Source organism: Lissotriton vulgaris, chromosome 11, assembly GCF_964263255.1.
Source record: "Lissotriton vulgaris chromosome 11, aLisVul1.2, whole genome shotgun sequence".
Classification (NCBI taxonomy): Eukaryota; Metazoa; Chordata; class Amphibia; order Caudata; family Salamandridae; genus Lissotriton; species Lissotriton vulgaris.
Window position 1 is genome coordinate 824292152 of NC_141699.1, and position 21264 is coordinate 824313415.

At 46.8% G+C, this 21264-nt stretch overlaps 1 protein-coding gene across 1 annotated transcript in view; it reads right to left on the reverse strand.

Moving 5' to 3' along the window:
* CEP63 (centrosomal protein 63) overlaps positions 1 to 21264 on the reverse strand; it is a 361269-nt gene that overhangs the window by 250878 nt on the left and 89127 nt on the right. The gene's annotated exons all lie outside the window — the stretch shown is intronic.

Here is a 21264-nt window from a genome sequence, read left to right on the forward strand (position 1 = left end):
TTTTCCCCAGTTCCTTTTAATCAGTCTGAGTTTCCTTTCCTTGTTCAAGTCTGTGTTAAACCAGGATCAGGAGGGGATGCTACTTAATCTTTTGAGTTTTAAGAGGATGATGGTGTCATGGATTCCAGTATTTTTTGTGTTAAAGTTGGAGGTGAGGTCATCGGTGGTGGCAAGTTCAGGAGGGAGGAGAATTTGAGTGCTGTTAAAGATTGTAGCCCTGGTTGCTGGATTTTGTGTATGTTCCTCGCCCAGTGTTTCAGACAGTGGGTTTGGTTGGGCCGCTTGAGCTGGCTGAAGTCGAAGAGAATTAGGTGACGGTCGGCCCAGTCAAGGGGAACAATGGAGTGGAGGAATATGCCATTGTGGTTGGAGAGGATTGCATTGAGGGTGGAGCCTTTACTGTGAGTTTGTTTTTTGTAGTGTTAAGTGAGACATTGTCTCTGAAGAAACAGGGCACTCAAAGATCATGTCTATAGGTGACACTAGGACATCTCTTGAAAAGCCAACAGTCCTCAGCCTGGCGTAGCGCTGTAAGGCCACTTAGATGAAACCGCTCTGTCCAGCGAGTCATTGGTATGCAGTCCATAATGTGTACTTAGCTGCATCCCTCCCATTAGCCACAGCTTGGGAATGTATGGTCCAGGTCTCCCCCAGAACCTCTGGCTGCACCTGCGAATCAGAGTCCCATAGAGCATGGGAGTAACAACGCAAATGTACGTGGTGTTCACGGTCCGCAGTGCAAGGCTGGTGGAAAAACCATCTTCTTCCCGAAGGTGTCCAGCATCTTGCATTCTCTATCTGTTGGGGCGGGAGGGAATATGCCAGGATTTATATGGGAGGAAGAGGCTTGGACCACCAAGTTCTATGGGCTAGGGTGATGTGTGAGGAAATTGGGGTCTCCTGGGGCAGTGGTGGTGGTCAATCATCCTCTTCACAGGAGCCCTTGTGCTGGGGTTAAACCGGGTCCCAAGTAGGAAGTCAGTAAGGGCTTCATTAAAAGGGAGAAGCTGTTTTGAGAGGGTTACGGAAAGCTGAAGCCCCTCCATCAAGACGTTCAGCTTGACTGCCACTGAAGATAGGCTAAGGTCAAGGACCTCGGCTGTCCTTCTCACCACCAGTACAAAGGAGTCTCCCTTTTCCGTAGCCACAGTAGGGGGAGAAAGTATGCAAGTATCCAGATGAGTGTCCAGTTCACTAGCCTGCACCAAGTCCTCACAACAGTCCATCTGTGAATCTAAGGGCTGGTATTCCTCAGGATTCAGCTACCCCTTTCAATCCTCCCCACGTCCTAGACCATAGGAATAGGGATTATGCTCCAGCCTGGAAGGCATGGCTCGAGTGAGTGCCAGAGTCGGCATCGGACGAAGTCCCTCCGGCTTTGTGTTGGAGTAGGAGATCAGAATGGGGACGGCACCGAAGGGAGGGGGCACAGCCACCATTGGAATCAGGGTCAGCTCCCAGAAACTAAGGGAAGTGCAAAGCTGACCCAGGCGCTGGCTCCAATGCAGAGTCAGGCCTCAAATGCCGATGCTCCCACATTGGCCAAGGTGACATTGAAGGCCTCTTTGACTTCTTACTTTTTTTCATTTTGTGGGACTTACCCAAGTGACCTGGCGACTTAGAGTGCCACGAGAAATGTGGAGTCGCAACTGATCCCGGAACCTTCCTCTTGAGCAGGATCGAAGGCATTGCTGCGTCGCTGGTCAGGCAGCAAGGAACTTGACTGCTCACTTCCTCAAAGCCTTGGGTGCATTGCTCAGCAATCAGCACAAGCCTGCACACCGTGGTCACGTTCCAAGCACCAAAGGAATACAAGGTGCAGGTCTGCCATCAACATCTTTCGATCACAGGTGCCCCAGGGCTTGAAGCTGGTGTTTCTAATGGACATCCCTGCCACACTAAGAGAAGAACTCTATGCTTCATCGATGTTTTGTAAAAGCTTTTTTTAGTCAAAAAGACTGAAGGGGTAATTCTCTCCGGATCTGCACTAACTGGCGCAGAAAGAAAAGAACTGATGTCAGCGCATCATGGTGGTGCCTATATAGGCACCGCCCACGTCACATCCGGTGTGGACAAGGCCATGCAGAGTTGGTCGACGTCACCTACCAACGTACAGGGGTACTCCTCATGAAAACATTTCTGGATCCAGTCTGACACCTGGGATAATTCTAAGGTAAGGAATCTCCAACTAGTAGTCTCTATCATATTTGATCCTTAAAGATCTCTTACATAGGGTTAAGCAGTCCCCAAAACATAGGGTGGCACCAGTGGGAGAACGTTTCCACCAAGAAGTCCTACTCTTCCGGAATGGTGAGTAGGTTCACCAAGTGAAAGGTGGCTGCCCTGTGGATTACCTCTTGGTAAGAGGTGGTTACGTCAGGAGGGAAGGTTTGGCAGGGTGAATGTTGGTGTTGTCACCTGGAGGGACAACCACATCATCATCCCATGGGTCATAGGGAGCAGCATAAGAAACTAAGGGCCAGATATATGACAATTTTTGCATGCGCAAACAGGTTTGCGAACCTGTTTGCACATGCAAAAATGGCATGGGGTATGTACAAACCCTATTTTGCGAGTCGCAATTTTGTGCGAATCGCAAAATAGGGTTTTGTGACTCGCTATTAGGAAGGGGTGTTCCCTTCCTAATAGCGACTGCCACCCTAAGAACAAATGTCGGAAAGCTCACTCAAATTATCGCCCTCTTCAAGAGGGTGGTAAAGGAGTCCCCCTTCCCCTTTGAAAATGCTGCAAACGCTTATAAACGCTGGGGAAAATATTTTTTAAGGGCAGGCAGTGGTCCCAGGGACCAATACCTGCCCTTAAAAATTAAACAAAAACGTCAATTGTATTTTTTTTTCTCCAAATGCTACCTGTTTTCCTTTAACCCCTTCGAGGCTAATGACGAGCTGGGCTCGTCATGGCGCTTACCTGCCGTGCGCGGATGACAAGGCCAGCTCGTCATGAATAATGGTAATTTTCATCCTGCAGCACAGGACGGGAAAACGCCTAGCAGCCATGTGGTTAAGGAATACGGGGTGCCTTTAAAAAAACAGCTTTATTTAAAAGCAGTCCCAGACATGGTGGTCTGCTGAGCCCAGCAGGCCACCATATTGGGGAGGGCTTGCCATTCCCGATGGGGTCGCAAATTGCGAGAGGCTCATTAATATTCATGAGCCTTTCAATTTGCAACCCCATTGGGAATCGTTAACAGTGAGAAAAACACTGTTGTACATAGTAAATTGTGCCTCGCAAACTGTGACTCGCAAAAGAGTCGCAATTTGTGAGGCGCAATTTACTAGGTCGTACACTGGCCCTAAGGGCTGAAGAGTCGCCTCCCCATAGAAGGAATCTGTAGAGCCTTCTAGGGAAGGAGGCGGGGACCTTGTGGTGGTGGGAGGGAGGAAGAGGTGGAGATAGTAGAGATGGAGGAGGAGAAAGATGAGGAGGAAGACGAGGAAGAGATGGGAGAGAAGGCCTTGGGGGCAATGCACTAGTGGTCATCTTGATGTTTTTTGAGCTTTGAAGGTGGAGGGGATTCCAATGCTAGTTGCTCCTCAAATGTCAACTTCCTCTTACGAGGGAGAGTCTCCTGAACATGTGGAGGAGGCTTTGAAGTAATTGTCCCTGTCTTCGCTGTTGAGAGTCCAGCTCCACCTGAAGATGTTGAAGTATTGGCAGCTCTCAGTAAGTGAAGTCTGCTGTGGATAGCTTACTGGGCACAGAAGGCTTCGTCGATGTTTTTGACACCGACTGTTGTCTTGGCTCCGAGGTGCCCGTCGGAGCTGGTGTCAAGCTCCCAGAGGTAAATCGATAAAACTGTTGGCGTTGAGGCGGGCCAGGTCTTGAGCGTCTTGCTCTGTGCTGGTGTCTGGAGTCAAAATTGGCTGTGAAGCCTTAGATTAGTGTCAGCCATGGCTGGAAGGGAGTATGCCTGGAAGGCTGGGTCCTCAATTGTGGTCTTGATGCCCAGCTCCCAGAGGGTCAGTGAGTGGCTTCATGTGAACTAGTACTCCCTTTAGTCATTATCTGACAAAGGCCTGGCGTGTGCTACGGGTGATCAATCGTGGAGTACAAGGAGGAATCAGATTCTGGGCTGCAAGATGCGACCTGTTCGACCTCTCCTTCTTTCTATTCAGCATCTTCCTCAAAGATGGTGGGGGTATTGTTGTCTCTGTGTTTTTCCATGGCACGTTGTGCAAGTTCACGATCATGATGGTTCTGGATGGTCTTTCTAGGGCCGAAGGCAAGCAGAGCAGGAGGCCTTATTATCCCCGGTGACGGGCAAAGGTTGCAAAACTGCATGTTGATCTGCCTAGGAGTACTTGGAATGACACTGTGGACAGTAGTGAAAGGGTGTCTTTTCCAGTACGGTACTCTCATTCTGGAGTGCGAGACTGGATGAAAGAGGCCCAAAAGGGGTGAAGCCCTGAGTGGTACATCGACAAACCTGAAGATACAGATCCAAAGGAAAGACCACAATGGAATAGAAACCAAAGAACCTGGTGCACCGAAGGCTTGTTTGAAGGGTATTAGGAACGGAAAACTCGAGAGTCTCAAAGTGCCATGCAGGAATAACTCAGAAATCTGGCAAAGCATGCCTGATGCAGATGGCAGAAAAAAACAATGGAGTTGATACCCATGCACATTACCAGTCTGAGAAGGAGCCATTATACATCGTGACTCGAAAGACTTCTGTGAGGAAAAACAAGTTGTACGCATCTGAGCCCAGCACTAGATGGCAGGAGTATGAAGAGCATTTGTATCTACAGCTACACATGCCACAAACATAGCAAGAATAACAATTTTCTCCTCTTTCTGAGAACCCTCTTGATAGCACCACAGGAGAGTACCACTCAAACCTTTCATAAGAGAATGGACAGTTGCTCCTCTAAAATTTGCTCGGATGCTGAGGGATGAGACGCTGCTACGTTTCTGTAGAATTCTGTGGAAAGCATCCCTGCATGTCTGTATAGTACAGCACTGGTGCTAATTGCCCTCATCGGCAATTAGTAGTGTCTAGGGCAGTACAAATCACATATTAGGCCATGTCTTGTCAGTCATGGATTGTCTGAACCAAAGAGAACCAATGTCCGGGACCAGAAGAGAAATCTTGCTGGCCATGTACAGGAGGGCATGTCAATCGACGCAATAAACAGACAGCATTTACTGATCACATTGACAGACTGGCATTGGAGGACATATGTTTTCTAACACATTCATCCTCTTGGACTCCTCCATAGAAGGCATGTATTGAATTGGGATTTACCTTAATGGTTGAACTCTGAACCACAAGCCTCTCCAGTTTAGTATATTTACTAAGAAAATCAGGACCGCCAGGAGACCGCCTGTTATGCCTGATCTCCTGCCTATTCACAGGTAGGGCAGAAACAGTGCTTTGACCAAGTGCCCATCAAGGTATAAATGAAAGTCTTGTTAAATGAAAGCCAGGGCTCAGACCTGGCTGGCCCAGGCTGCAGCATGTCCTTAAGGAGGTTTGTTTTGGTCTCAACTGAAGGCAGCTGTAAATCTTCGACCTCTGCTGGGCTTTACCGCTTAAGAAGCACTCTCTTTAGTTGGTGAACAAGTGATCTTCCAGCCTCAGGGGAAGTACGGAGCTGAAAGGTTTCTTGTAAATCCACAACAAATATGTCATCTGAGTAGTGGGATGGGAGGGGGGTGAAAATTAGCAAACTCCACACCACCATCATTACCATCCTGAGGTGTAACTTTTTTAAAATCAGAGCCAAAAAGATAATGGAATCTCGCTCTCATGTCTGCTTTGGCAGAGGGTCAGAGCCAGCTGTATGGCAACTGATAGCCCTTTTGTAATCTTATAGTGCAGCATCAGCCAAGATCGGGTTGAAGTTGGTTCGAGATGGGACATTGGAATCAGCACCGGATCCTTTTCCATCACTGGTGATGTTAGTATCGGCATCAAGCTAGAAGGAACCGGCACATATCTTGGAGCAGGAATGAAAAAAAACCTACACCAGAATCAGTATGCTCCTTTAAGTGGGTGCCAAGGGTTTAGACGGCGCAGACGACAGATCTGCCAGTGGCAACCCAACAAGAAAACCTTGATGTCCCTAGGGCCCCAAAGGCAAACCAGGGGGCCTGTATAGCACCAGAAATCTATAGCATGGCCTCCTTGAAGGCTTCAACCTGCTGCTGGGTCACCAATGGCCAGAGGAACCTGGAGCACATTGCGATCATTTGGATAATCGGCTATGAGACAGGGGACCTAGAGGGGGACAGATTCACATCATGATGCCCTCACGCTTACTCCTTGGATACAGAGGGGCAGGATGAGGGTCTTGACTTCTTGTACGTTGTGGCATGGAGCTTTGATTCTCGGTCCCGGGTAGCCTTTCGGTGCATGAAATGCATTTATCGCACTACTTTGGGTCATGGCCCGAGTCAAGATATCACAGACACACCTCATGCAGCTTGGTGACAGACATTTGTTTTGTATAGTCACGCCATGGTTTAGAAGCTGCTGTTATAGGAGAAGAAATCATTACCTAGCACACTGCATTTTTTTTTAGAATAGGTGGAAGGCTAACTAAACCGGAAAAAAAGCCTTGGATACACATCTGAAGGTGCAGAAAGAAACAAACTGATGTCAGTGTGCACATATAATAGAGGGATGGGTGGAGACTCTCCAACAGACCATTTCGCAGACAGAGAATGTTGCTTTGAATATATCCGAGCTCTCCTACCCTATGTCTGTAGGCTAGGAGTCTATGTTAGTGTTGTGGTGAGTATTATTTTATTCGTTTGATATTTACTCTGTTTTGGTTTCATTTTACTGGTGTCTCCTTTGTGGTCACTGATAGCTAAAACTCCTCAGATGTCATTACAAACGCTAATTAGTTGAAATTCCTAAGACTTTTCAGTACGTGGGTGCTCTGAAGTGGAACCAATGGTTATTTAACCTTTTGTTAGGCATGATTCCTGATACTGGACAAAGAGAAAGATCACAAGGACATTTATGTCGTTATCATGTGTTACAGGGTTACAGTAACTACTGATCCAAGCTGTGTGCAACTCTAAAGGTTTGAATTCCAGAAGGTCTGCATATCTCAGTAGTCCAAAATCATAAAGCTTACTTTATGTATTAAAAGAGTTTATTTAATGTGCTATAACACTTTGGTTTTACAGCAACTGCCTGACATTTTAGCTCATTAACTATTTATTTTATACAGAGTAGGATATTATTACATAGTGACTACATTTGTTTCCCTCCAGAATATTTTATCTGCAATTTTCAGATTGAGGGAATTTTAAGAAAGCTGAATTATATGGTCATCGTCCTTTTTAAAGCATGATGCTGATGTGAAGTTGTCAAAATGGTAATCCTTAGCTAAATCATCTTGAAAAGCATCAAACTACCAAGAGTTTTCACCTATGACTGCAACCACTACCAACTGAAAAGAGACAAGGCCAAAAATAAAAAAACAGCCACAGTTAGTACACTTGAAAAATCTAGAAAACGTTTTATGACTAACGAAGATAGGGGGGGGGTGTCTAAGAATTGAGGATGTGAAAGTTCTCTTGTTGAGCTCCACCCTCTTGATCATCAAAAAACAAAATGAGGGACAGAATGCTTGAATTAATCTCAGCCACAGGCAAGTGTTCAATGCTGCATCCCAATCCACTGCTTGTCACCCACCACGTCACCTCAGTTTGGTCCCAGCCATATGCAAATCAGCCTTGACTCTGCTCCTAATGGGAACAGTCCACTCTGAACTGAGTGAAAGGGGTATCTGTGCCACTTGAATCAAGATATACCTGGCTGAAGAGCCCCTACTAAGGTGAAACCGGTCGTAGGATGTCTATGTTCAGGTTCAGGGAAGACCTGGCCTGGCATTTCGGGGTGGACTTTTCACATGAGGCACAGAGTAAAGACTGATTTGCATATGGCTGGGTCCAAACTGAGGTCAGATACTAGATGCTAAGAAGACAACTAGTTCCAACTGCCAGTCATTGTGATATTAGTTAAACTGGGTGCCATCAATTTAGCTTATATCTGCCTCTGATAAGTGGTGGGAGAGAGTTAAGCTACAGTACTTTTTCCACATGTAGAGTGTATGGAAAAGAAAAAAAAACACACTGCTGCTCTACAGTCACAAGGGGCAGGGTAAGACACCAATGATTATTCAAGCAAAGACCTAGATCCCACTTTGCTCTGCTAATTGGCTGAGGTTGTCAGTCTTAACTGTTAATGTAGGGCATCAAGGTTGACTTTGACTGAAGAAGAAGAAGAATGCTTGGAAAATAAGGCATAATGTGACACCCTTGTAATGTTGGTGTTCTTACCATAACCAACACTGTAAACTGACATTATGTGGCTCTAGTGTAGTGGTGCGCTTCCTGAATTAATCTCAGCTACTCTTCGTCCCATTCCAGACCATAGCATTTTTGCTCACTGTACCACTCTATTGAAGGAGCAAACTAGCCTTGTGCCTACTCCAATTGTACTCTCTACCACAAAAAAGACATAACAATGCACATCCGAGACTGTGGGCATTTGTGGCACAACGTGGGCTATTATGAGGCTAGGGCTTAACGGTGCACATGTTTTACATGTTGTGTGCATACTTGACATACGGGGAGAACTGCTGGCACAGAGGTTGCTATTCCTAGCATGATGGGGGCTCTGGAATAAAGGGGGCCATCCTTGGCATACTGTAGGCATAAATTAAATATGTTCACCTACCTATGGCAATGTCAGCCGTGTCCTTCGTATTCATATCATGCACAATCTTAGACTCAGTGTTAGCCCTGGCACGAAGGAAATCATCTCTGACAAATGTTGGGCCTTCTCGACATCAGTGTAGCTTTCCTGACATATTAAGGAATTTTTTGCCCCCACAGTGGTTATCTCAGGCAATAGGGTGCACACGTTTGAAATATGGGGTACATTTCTCACACACCTGTGGTTACCCTCAGTATATACAATGGTTGCAATCTTTGACATATCTAGGGTTTTCTTGTCTTAATTATGCTTATCCATAGCATAATGTTGGCTTTGGCTTAATGATAGAGAAAATCAATGTAATTCATGAAAGGCAGAATCAGTCAATGTGTGGTGGTAGCGTAATGAGTAATATTTTTTCCTAAAAATGATAAGCTTTTGCTCGGGGCAATTGAGCTCAAATATCCAAAATACAATGTTTGTAACTGATGCTAAAAAAGTGTGTATTATCTGAAAATGACAGGGTGGAGTTTAGGGCTAAAAACCTGCATTTCTGTAATATATTTAAACTTGATAAAATTCATTCTGAATTCAGAAGAATTACTGCTGATCAAGCTTCCTTGCACCAAATGGGCACTTTCTGCTAAGGCTCATATTTATGGACTTATAGGGGATCGTCTAAATTGATAAAGATGTGAATGATTTTTTCACAATGTTTGAGCTTGCAAGACTGGTGTAAGATGTCTAATCATTCTTCCACCACTCCCTTTTCAAGTAGATTCTCAATCATAACGTATTGCTAATGTGCTCAATACAGGCAGAAGGAAAACATGTAATGAAATTCCATGCAAAAATCATGTAAAATGATATGCCTCGTGGAACTGGATTTTTTAGCCAATTATGTAAAAACTGTACTGTAAAATGCATATATTGGCATAGTTTTGTTCAAACGATTTCAAGGGGGAGGAGCCCAGGCCACCCTCCATTCCCACACCCCAGGAGCAAGGCTGACTAGCTCTAATTAGCGACAGAAATTTACAACCCAATCAATTCCAAAGTTGTGCTGCTGGTTCAGGGGCAAAATAGTATAACAGGTTACTTACCTTTAGTAGTAACATTCTTTCAGGGGGATAGTCTATCCAACCTCAGATTGCTCACCTTTAGAATAGTACCCCAGGCATCATACTAGATCCGGTGGTTTTTCATAGCAGTGCATCAGTAGGTGACATTGTGTGACTTTGCGTTGGCCTTGTTTGGCCCGCTAATATAAGCATACATACAAGCGCCAACCCTGTATGCTGATGTCACTTTCTTGCTCTACTATTTCCACATCCACAAACACAAAGATCCTCAGATTCCTCACATTTGGAAAAGACACTATAGCAGTACCTCCCAAATGATGGGTCTGTAAAGTGAGCTCAAACAAAAAGTCCTGCAGGACCAAAGAAAAATGCCCTTTCCGTCAGAGGTAGCTGTCAAGGCAGCAGTGCTTTGTGAATGTGTGCACTGACACAAAGTTGTGGCCTGACACATGTCAAGGAAAGGCACTTTGTGAGCCAACGATATAGGGTAGCCTTGGCCCCGGTGGAATGGGTCCTCGAATCTTCCAAAGGCTGCTTTTGAGCCAGGGTATAGCAGATCATAATGTAAACGATTATCCACCCTTACAAAGTCCTTTTCCACACTGCCTTACCTTTCTTTGCATCAGAAAACCCCAAAGAACTGATCTTCCACCAAATGGTGTTTGTTGCGATCAATGTAAAAGCTTACAGATCTTTGGGGTCCAGCCAATGGAGTCTCTCCTCCTCTTTCGAGGGGAAAATGGGAAAAAGATCGTTGAGAGAACAATGGATTGCTCAACATGAAAAGGAAAAACGACTTTTGACAAGAAGACCGTCCTGGTCCTCAGCACCAGTTTATCTGGAAAAGAGGTGGTGTAGGACGGTTGGGCTGGGAGAGCCTGGATCTCACTCATGCAACGAGTAGAAGTGATTGCAACGATGAAGACAGTCTTTATTATCAGACGATACCACAAGCAGCTCTGCATTGGCTTGAATGGGGTAGAAATGAGAAATGTCAGGACCAAATTAAGTCCCACGGTGTCATCTCACCCGCGTTGGGATGGAAAGATATGTTAAACATTTATTAACTTGCATCACAACAGCTTATTTTAACAAGGGAAGTTGGTCCATAAATGCAGAAAGAGTCAATACATAACACAAAAAATAACAACATATTTGACAGCGTGGATTGCAAAAGGTCTGTCTTAAGGACTTCACACTAGGTCACGCACTAGGTCACAAATCTGTCCTAGCTCTGGACTTAAATATATTTTGTGTGAGGGCGCATGGCAGCCAGGATGACATGCACAGCTTCAGCTGGCAAATTAAATGCTGTCAATTGCCGCTGCTCAATCGTCACACATAGAGGTGGAGTATGCACAGGTTCGGGTGAGGAACCCTGCCTGCTGCTGTGACAGAAGATACTCCTTATCCAAGCCTGTCAAAAGTCCCTCGAGATAGTAGAGTTTGCACCTCTTGCATTAAGATGGATAGGTGCTCCACTTAAAGCTGCTCTGATGTGTGAGGAAGCTGCGGCGAGTTGGAAAGGAGTAGAAGGGCGTAGCCCTGCTATATGATCTGAAGAACCTATCTGTCAGATGTGATGGATTGCCACCCATGGAGAAAATGTTGGATCTTGCCACTGCTAAGGAACCTTCACTCAGGGCAAATTAAAGTGGCCTGCATGCTGATGCCTCCAGGAGGGGGATTGCGAAGATCTTGGCCCCTAGTAACCTCCACCTTGCCTGCCTGATCTCGGACCACAAAAGAATTAGGGTGAAAGCAATGTGAATAGGGGGGGTGGTAATGGTACTGTCTGTAACAATCATCTGGCGGAGCGTTGAAATGGAAGGAACTGATGAAGCACCTACCTGACAGAAGTCTAGTGGCCAATGAATGCGCTGTGGCCTGACTTTTTAGCTTTTTCACCAAAAAGGCGGGCTCCATTAAAAAGCATATCCATAAGGGATGCAAGTACATCATATGAAAAGTCCACAGATCACATTTACAAATGGCAATGGAGCACCACATTAGTACCTACCGCTCACCCCAAATATTCAAAAGGTCAGCATAAATAACATATTTGATTGTAACCTAGACATCTTGAATATTTTGAGCTAAGGAGGCCCTAAATCTCTTCTAAGACCGCTAGCAAGATTTCATTGGACATGTCCTTGAGGGTGCTTGTATAGCCGCCAAGTAGACAAATTGTGTTGACCTACCTCTTGGCTGGGATGGCCAAACAGAATTATAGCAGAAGAGAACATTCACAACCAAACTCTCAGGAATAGCACGATGCTCAGGAAATCAGGGTTGGTCTGTGGCGCCTTTCTGGTCAACTTCCTGTTCACTGGCAGACAAAAGCAAGGCTCAGACCAAGTGCCCAGAGTGTCACTTACGGCTTTGTGAATGGGAGTAAGGCCTCAGTGGAAGCAGGTCCGGGTTGCAGGACTTCAGTAAGAATGTTTGTCTTAACTTCAACAGAGAGCAGTTGTAGTTCAGGACCTCAGCAGCATGTCCAATTACCACAGCAAAGGAAGCACTCTCTTCTGTTGGAGGACCATGGGAGAAAGCAACCCCATAAGAAGTGAACCCCCAGTGACCATTTTGTGTTAACAAGTCAGGGAAACTAGCCCTCCCCCGAGACAGCAGTAATCTGCTGTAAACTGTTTAAACTGTGTTGATAGGGACTGTGCACTTCGTTTTTTTGGCCAGAAGAGGGATAAAGCTTTATACAAATAGTATTGTTGGAGGACAAGTTTGGTAGGGTCTTACCTGCAGGAGTCCAAAGTGTGGATTGAGCCGGTCTGCCTCCTTGGAGTACTGAATAGAGGAGCAGCTTCCAACTCCCTGGCCAGCAAACCTTGTCTGAGGTAGCTGGGACCTTATATAGTCTGATATTGTTTGGTACATGTGTACACTGATTGGTGGTTTCATCTGCTTTTTCTATTGGATTAGGGTCAGTGTCCTCATTGGTTGGGTTTTGAGGGTTCGGATTGGTTTCTGGGTCTGTGTTTCAATCAATGTAGGATTGGGACTAGGGCTAGGGTTAGGATTTCTATTGGAAGTAGGGACAAGGGCTTCCTGTGTTATTAGTTGTTGGGACTAGGGTGGGACTAGGGCTAGGCCTTTAATTGGAAGTCGCAATTAGGGCTTCTGGTGTTATTGGTTGCTGGACTAGGTGTGGGACTAAGAGTAGGGTTAGGCTTTCTATTGGAAGTAGGGATTAGGGCTTCCTGTGCCATTGGTTGCACAGACTAGGGTTGGGACTACTGGTAGGGCTGGGGCCTCTACTGGATCAGGGTTTTTTAAACTGATTGGTTGCTTGGACTAGGGCTTAAGATTGGCTCTAAGGTCCTGGTCTCCTATTGGTTCTAGATTTTAGGACTAATGTTGTGATTGGATAGTGTTAGGGCTAGGGTTCCCATTGGCTGAAGGGGTCACCTGACTACTAGGGCTATAAACGGCCACGGCTTAGGGCATCTCTGTAAGAAAGTGGCTATGTATATACTGGACCAAAGTAAGGTGCAGTGTGCACAGAGTCCACAGTCCCCAGAGGTATGGCAGAGGCTAAAGTTAGATATAACCTTACTCTCTAAAGTGGTAGCTAGGTCGAGCAGTAAGGCAGTATCAGAGGACAGTGTAAAGCATTTGTTGTACACACTCAGTCAGCAAATGGTCTCACACACTCAAGAACTGAACCCTAGGCCAATGTTTTGTATAAAAATATACAGTTGTTTTATTTTAGAACCAACAAGGTATCAAAATATACTCCTATCAGTATGAGTTACTTTAGTTAAATACTTTTCAAATAGGCAATAGACTTTTTAAGTACAGTACTTACAGTTGTTGTAATAGGCAACACAATTTCAAACACAATGCAACATTGAGCTCAATGGGAATTTTCAGTTAAATGCAATTAATTACTTTATGGATTACTTTTCTAACCAAAGGACTGGATCCTAGATTCAGTCCTGGGACATCTCCTGTAAACAACTGAGTAAAAGCGTTTTGGTTACAGTAGTGATTTTTAAGGAATATTGTTATATTTTAAAAGTTGACATTTTCACATAGAATCGCCAATGTTATCCTATGGGAGGAAATAGACTTAGCAGGTAAGTAGTGTTATCGTTACTTTTTCTTACTCAGTGCTGGATCCTGGATCCAGCACTGGTGCATCTCCTGTAAACAATTGAAAGAATGCGTTTAGGTCTTACAGGCGATTTTTAAGGAATATTTGTAAGTTTCCAAAATCGACACTTAGAAACTTTTCTGGTGAAAACCAGACAATAGATTCCTATGGAGGAAAATTGAGTTAACAGTAAATCACAGTTATATTTACTTTTCAGGTTCAGCTCTGGGCTGAAAGATACAGCACTGGGATCTCTCCTGATAACAGGTGAGTAAATCGGAATTCGTAATTCGGCTGATTTTAGAGGAATATTTTAAAGTTTAAAAACTCCACACTTAGAATTTCCAAGTGAAGCCAGTCAATGTTACCCAATTGAAGAAAAATTAGTTTTCAGCTTTTGGGTAAGTACTCGACTGGCAGAGTTAAGGTTCTGGGCATAGACTCAGGGGTCTCCCAGGGTCAGGTAGGTACAGTTGTTACACCCTCAGCGGCACAGGGTAAGCAGGGTGCAGAGGTAGTAGGCCCAATGTTATCCTATGAGAGGCAGGGGGCCTTTGGTTGGTGGCGGCTGGCAAGCAGGCCACAAGGCTGTGGGAGTTGGGCTCCCGGTCACTTGCTCAGGGCACATGGGGAAGTAGATTAGGACAGAGGTTGCACTCCCAGGGGCACTCGGGCGGCTGGGTGCAGGGTGCTTTTGAGCCATCGGGCGCTCAATGTTATTCAATGGGAAAGCTGGAAGGTGAACAAAGGCTGTAGGCTCGGGGACGGAGATTCTTCAGGAGCGACCACCACTTCGAGAGGTAAGTTGGAGGATAGGTAGGCACCCAGGAGTTGGGCACAGGGGGCCATGGGGCGCCGGGTGCAGGGGTGTCTTTTGGTGTCGGGAAATCATATCCTCTGTAGGTTGCGGTTGGAAGGGTCCCTTGTTGTGAGGCTGCAGGCGTCGTCTGGGTTGTCGAGGAGGGTCCTTCGGCACTGGATTTCAGGTCACAATCGCCGGGGGGGGGGGGGGGGGGGACGTCCTCAGGGTCTTTGTTCACTTAGGCACAGGCAGGGCTCGGCGGGTGCAGAGTGTGCTGGATTTGCGGTTCCTGGTTGGCACCAGGGGTGTTGCTTTTTTAGCAGAACAGCTGCTCGTGGGAGTCCCAGTCTTGGTAGAGTCACATGGCAGTCAGGTCCTAAGGGTTTTTGAGGTTGTTGACCACTGAAGGCGCCAGAGTTTTGCAGAAGCAGGTAGGACTGGGGCTAAGTCAGTGGGTGTCGTCCTCTTGTTAGCAGCTGCACGGCAGGTCTTCTTGTTTCTTGATCTTCTTGCTTGTTTCAAATCAGAACTGAGGAAGGTAGTTTCAGAGTGCCCCTAAATACTAAATTTAGGGGCGTTACAGGTAGTGTAAGGGCAGGGACCAATGGGTCCCTGTCCTGGGGTGAGTACACCCCCTATCCTGCTCCTTTCCTGTGGGAGGGGGGCAGGAGCCTATCTCTGATTGGGCAGGGCTCCCCATCCTCAAGATGGCCGGAGCCCGGAGTTGTGTTTCACCTCGCCTCTCCCACCTGAGGGGTGGAGTTGGCACAGGCTGGCACACCCCCTTTCCTCACTTAGGGTTTCCCGCCTGTCTTCCCGCCAGAGTGGGGGTCACGACCGGTGGGGGCCAGTTACTGAGCACAGCAATTGGCCTGGGGAAGCTCACAAAAGGCGGCATGCCTTTGAATCTTCCCCTGCCCATCCTGGAGGAGAAGGCTTGGCACCTCATCCCAGGATGTGCATTGTTTCAGGCCACCGAGAGCAGCAAGCTCTCGACCCAGGGGTCCAGAAACATGTCTGGTGGTGGCAGCCTCGGGTGCCACGCAGTCAGGACACTGGGAGTGGGTTAGGTTTTAGGGGGCACCTTTAAGATGCCCTCTGGCATTGGTGTGGGTTTAATGTGCTGAGAAGTTTGATATCAAACTTCTCAGTCATCAGTGTAGCCATCATGGTGCTGTGGTGTTCGTAACGACAACCTCCCAGCACCATATACTCTTAATGGCATCACTGCACTTCCAGTGCCCAGCAATGGCCCTGGATACTGTAGGGGCACAGGGCTCATGCACCTGTGCCCTCACCACTGGCATAGTGCACCCGGCTAGAGCGGTGACTGATGTATGCCAGGGCAGTATGTTTGCGGGCATAGCACACAGGAATGTGTGCCATGTCGACTCTTTGTTTAGTTCTGCACCAGGACACTCAGCCTGCAAAGGCAGTGTGTGTGTGTCAGGGTACAAGGCCCATAAGGGAGGCACAATAAGTGCTGCAGCCCTTAGGGGTCTTCTCTGGTCACAATGCCATGGTTACCTAGGGTACCATTTACCAGGGAGTGACATCTGGCCAGAGATGCCAATATGGTTTTAGTTTCAACACAGTTTTAGAGAAGGAACACAGGCCCTGGGCACCTGATTGGCAGGAGCCCAGGGCACACTCAGTCAAAGTACATCAGCATTTCAGCAAAAAGTGGGGGCATACCATGCAAGAAAGATGGCACTTTCTCACAGTCTCAGCCCGGGCGTCGAGGCAAAGGGTGGAGAGGACAAGGGTGAGTGCCTTTTTGAGTCTGTTCGAGATCTGGGCCAGAAATGCTTACCATTTTACCATTCATTAATACTCACCTTATGTATGTGTCCCTGTCTATATAAGCATTAATTTCACTATAGATATGTACCTATCTTTGTGTATTGCTTTATATAAACATGCAGAATAATTATGTTGTTATAAAAACAAAAACAAAAAAATCATCTTTGGTCTACATGTACTTGCTTCCATTGTGCATCTATGTACCTCCATGTACTTGGATCTGTGTGTCTGTTACTTTTCTCCTGAAAAAGCATATCCAATGCACTACCCTATTTCTCATCATGTACCTCTATCAATATCTTTAATCTGCATATACTTACCTCCTTTATGAATCTATATACTTTCAATGTACGTATGGATCTATATATTTATCACTTTCTACTAAATTAGCATTTCTAATGCACTACCCTATTTCTCAGCCTATGCTTCTCTCAATATATGTTCTAGCCCAACTTTCTGACTCATCTCAAACTTCTTTCTTCTACTCTTTCCAATGCACTTCCCTATCTCTCACCCTACACATCTATCATTACATCCTCTACACCCACTCTCTCATTTATCCCAAACCCCATACAACTACTATGTTCCCCAAAATAACCCTTTCTTGACTCTCTCCTACTCTACCCCTCCTTGCATCATCTGACACTTCTTTTACTATACTGATCCCCCACAACAAACCTTTCTAAACGCTTCCCTCTGACTCCTCCCCGCCAAAAACCCTTTTTACTCATCCAAAAGCCTCCTCCTACTATGACCTAAAAAAAGAAATCCTTCACTCTTCTACCCACCCACTATCATTCTCAATCAATGAATAACATATCCACCACTCAAATTATTTCAAATTTCACTATACTAATTTTCAACACTAATACTTTATGGGTTCCAGAGTAGCCTGCTACTCGCCAGAAAAGCACTTCAACACCCCATCAGGGGTAACAGGTGCTATATGAATACAGGCATTTTACACCAACAAGTTTTACTAACTGAATGACCTTGTGTTAGCCTGCTAGTTCCTCTAAATGCAGCTGAATGTCGCGCTGTGAGATGCTGACTCTCGCTTCACACTGAGTATTCCATTTAATGATGCCCGCAGCTGCTCCCTGCTCAGTGTTCCCCCTCCTTTCCCTGTAGTTCCGACATTCCCTCGAGGCATAGTAACCTTTGAGTGGGAGAAGTGACCGAGGCTGACCTTACCACAGCTGCTGGGGCTTCCCTTCCCCACACGTGAGAGGCCGATGGTATTTGTAGAATTAATACGTTGGATCGCATGGCAGTATAGCACATTTAACTCTCTAAAGCATAGGGTCCAGCGGTTGCACCAGGGCCGACCCTGCCTTAGCACAGAGACCCGGCCACTACGATCAACACCTTCCAATGTGCAACAAGATTTCTTAGCTCTAATGAAGAACTACAGGCAAGCACTCGCAGCCGAGGCGTCATGCTGCCGACCCGTAGTGCAGTGTACAGTGCAGACGGTATAACAGTGAAGGATGGCGAGCCTCCCTGCTTCCAGCTCTGAGTCTCTGTTCCCTGGATTACTTCATCCTTATCAAATAAATGTGGCCCACATCATGACACAAATTTATTAGGTCAACAAATGCTCCTTCTTTTCCTACCTGAAAATATGTAACACTCATGATAGGTGCTGTAACTAGGCACGGGGAGATGAGTGATTCTCCCACACTCACAGGACGTTGAGCCCACGCCGTGGCTTGAACCCGGATAGCACGCTCCACAGACGGCACATCCGGCCGTTACGTCACATCCTCTCTTCTCCCGATAGTTACACCCAAAGCACTGCAGGAGTATCCTTATCGCAGTGCCTGTCGAGCTTACTGGTTTTTCGCCAAATGCATAGCAAGAGAGGCATAAATTATATCCCTTGCTACCTGCACGTTGTGTGATTACCTCCAGCTGGGGCCCTTCGTGCTAATACTAGTGGAGATTATATCGGCGAGGTCGCTTTGTGCGAGACTCTGGAAAGGTATTCCCCCAACCTGTATCGCGTTAACGCTTGCCGGTGCTGCTTAAGCATGTATGCCACACCTTGAAAAACATGGCACTCTGCGAGCACGTGCCCAGCCACTCTTATGCCGAAAACGTGCCACTCAAATTTGCTCGCACGCCATATATCGCCAGATCAGACCTGCCTCAACACCCGCAGACAGGGACACAAAAGGGGGGGGCAAAGCTATGTCTTGCTATAACTGCACTCGCCCACACAGCCCTTTATAGGCACAAGTGCCCGGCCTCATGCCCGGGAGGGCAGAACAACCACAGGCAAGAAAATGGCTTCACTTACTGCGTAGACCCAACGCCCGCAGTGCCCCAACTGGGCGAGGGGATCCTTGACCACAGCGCCTACGTGTGGGGCGGCCCAAGGTGCACAGCCGTCGGTGGCCCCACCAAGTACACGCAGCACGAGCACAGAGGCACTGGCATACCCGAGCCCACACCCCGCAGACGAGGAGTCGCTGAAACCAGTGAGTGTGTGGGTACCGGGAACAAAGCATAGCTGGCTCGACGAGGGCCCTGAGCAGGGGGATACCTCTAGGACCCATGGACCCTACAACTGGAAGGGTTAAGGTGAGTGCCCGTCCCACTAGCCAGCCTGCAAGAGCCCGCGCCCCCTTAATCCTCCAAGGCAGTGGATGACTACCACCCGGAGAGAGGAGAGCCGAGTGGTGACCGCCCCTGGTAGTGGAAAGTGGGCGGAGGCACACAAGACAACCGAAGGCACCAACCCAGCAGGCCGCCTGCGAGGCCGGACCAGGGAGCTTGCAGTTGGGACGGGGTCAAAGCACAACACGGAATGCACGTCGACAAAGGGAGGGAGCTAGAGGAAGGAGAACACGGACAACGGGAGCGGGTGGGTACAAAGTAAAGCACAGCATTAAAACTAACTAGGAAAGTACCCTACCTCTCCATGTACGTAGCACCACTGCTGTCCTATTGGCCAGGGCAAAATAACGCATAATGCTAATGGGGAAAAAAAGACTTCAGAAACATGATCTATCAGTCCACGTCTCCTAAAGATAAGAAATACCCTCACAACAGCCGACAAGCAAACTACCCAGTCCGAATGGGCCGTCCCAAAAGGAGTCAGGACGGGAACAAAGAAGCCTCATTTTCAATCGGAGGTCATCGTTTTGCATATACGATGACGCCAGCCAATGAAAATGATGGGTGGGGCTTCAAGTCCCCTTCTGAAATCTCCTCGATCACAATAGCCCTCGCAGAGCAAGCAACGCATGTGCGCTGCAACGCTGGGCGAGACCTAAAAAGTACTTGCATTGTCATGCAATTCTTGGTCTTAAAATAAATCTTAAAGGAAACTTATTTTTATAAAATTGATGTGGATCTCCCTTTTGAGTCATGTGCCATTTAATAATCACTTATTGTATAACAAATGTCGTACACTCCTCTGTGTTAGGCCTCACAAATAGAGCACTTGCGGTTTGCATTGGGGTCTGTACACTTCTGGGGGAATCTCTGGACTTTACACAATATACCTAGTTATTGGTAGATGCCAAAGAACCAGCTTCCTACAATTATCATCTCTGGTTTGTGGTAAACTCTGGTCAGAATTGGAACCAAAAAGCTGATGGAGGATCTGAGAATCGCTCTGAGGCAGGAAGTGTGTGTTGTCTGAAGCAAGCTATATAAGAATCAGGTGCTATAGAGGGGAATATGAGCATGGCTTAACTAGGTGTCAGCCATTGGAGTGAGAAGCGGATCCCCCTCTGGCGTCTGGCGTTACGACTGGCACTGATAACAGAGGAAATGGCACAGGGCTCGAAGTCAGAATGGAAGCTGGTGTGCAACTCAAAAAAGAGTTGTAGGGGCTCAGACAAAGCTGAGGATGGCTCACTGGCTGTAGCTCAACTGGAGGTCCCTATGGGTCCCTTGAGGGTGCAACAGAGGGAGCTATGAGAGTGTGAAAAATACATAGAATGGCTTCCCTAAAAAGTTTCGACCTTCTGTTGTATCGTAAATGGAGTAGAGAACTCAGGAAGCATAAGTGATTGCTTCGGGATTAGGAGCACGATTGAGTGGCCCCTTGACTCTCATGTAACTTTTTTTTAACATTGAGAGTGAGGGATGGGGTTGAGTTCCTCTTCGCCTTAAGTTTACACTTTGATTTGGGCTTTTGCGTACTGGTGGACTTTGACTGCACCTGTTGAGGGACTGGTCCCGAGAGCTACAGCAGGTCGTGCCCTTAACTTGGAGCAGGAATGTGGCTTACGTGAGGTCCAGGACTTCTTTCAATGATATGAGAAGTACAGTTGTGCTTCAAGTTTCTATACGCAGGAAGGCACACTCATCACACGACCCGAGCCCAAACACCAAAGTCAACCTCATTCGGGTCCGTTAACGAAATCTGTTTCTGCAGTCATGACATGGTTAGAACCCTGTATTTTTAGGTGGAGACTTCATTCAATTGCAACAGGATTTTGATTTGAAAACACATCAGTTCAAAGGAAAAAGGAAGTGGAGCTCCGGGTCCGAAGGTACTGACAGAAAGGAACTGGCCTCACTATGCAGGGCAGCGCTTATATCCAGCTCTACTCCGTTACTTTCAGCGTGAAACGAGGTCAACGCAAAACCACAGAGCAGGCTACCTAGCAGAGCATGGGGGATCTGCTTTGAAAAACTTATGGATCTAGTCTGCCACCTGGGGGAAAATTCAAAAGGTAAGTAAACTATGGTTAGAAGTATCCATCAAAATCGCTGATTTTGAGATTATGAAAGATTCACCCGATGAGGC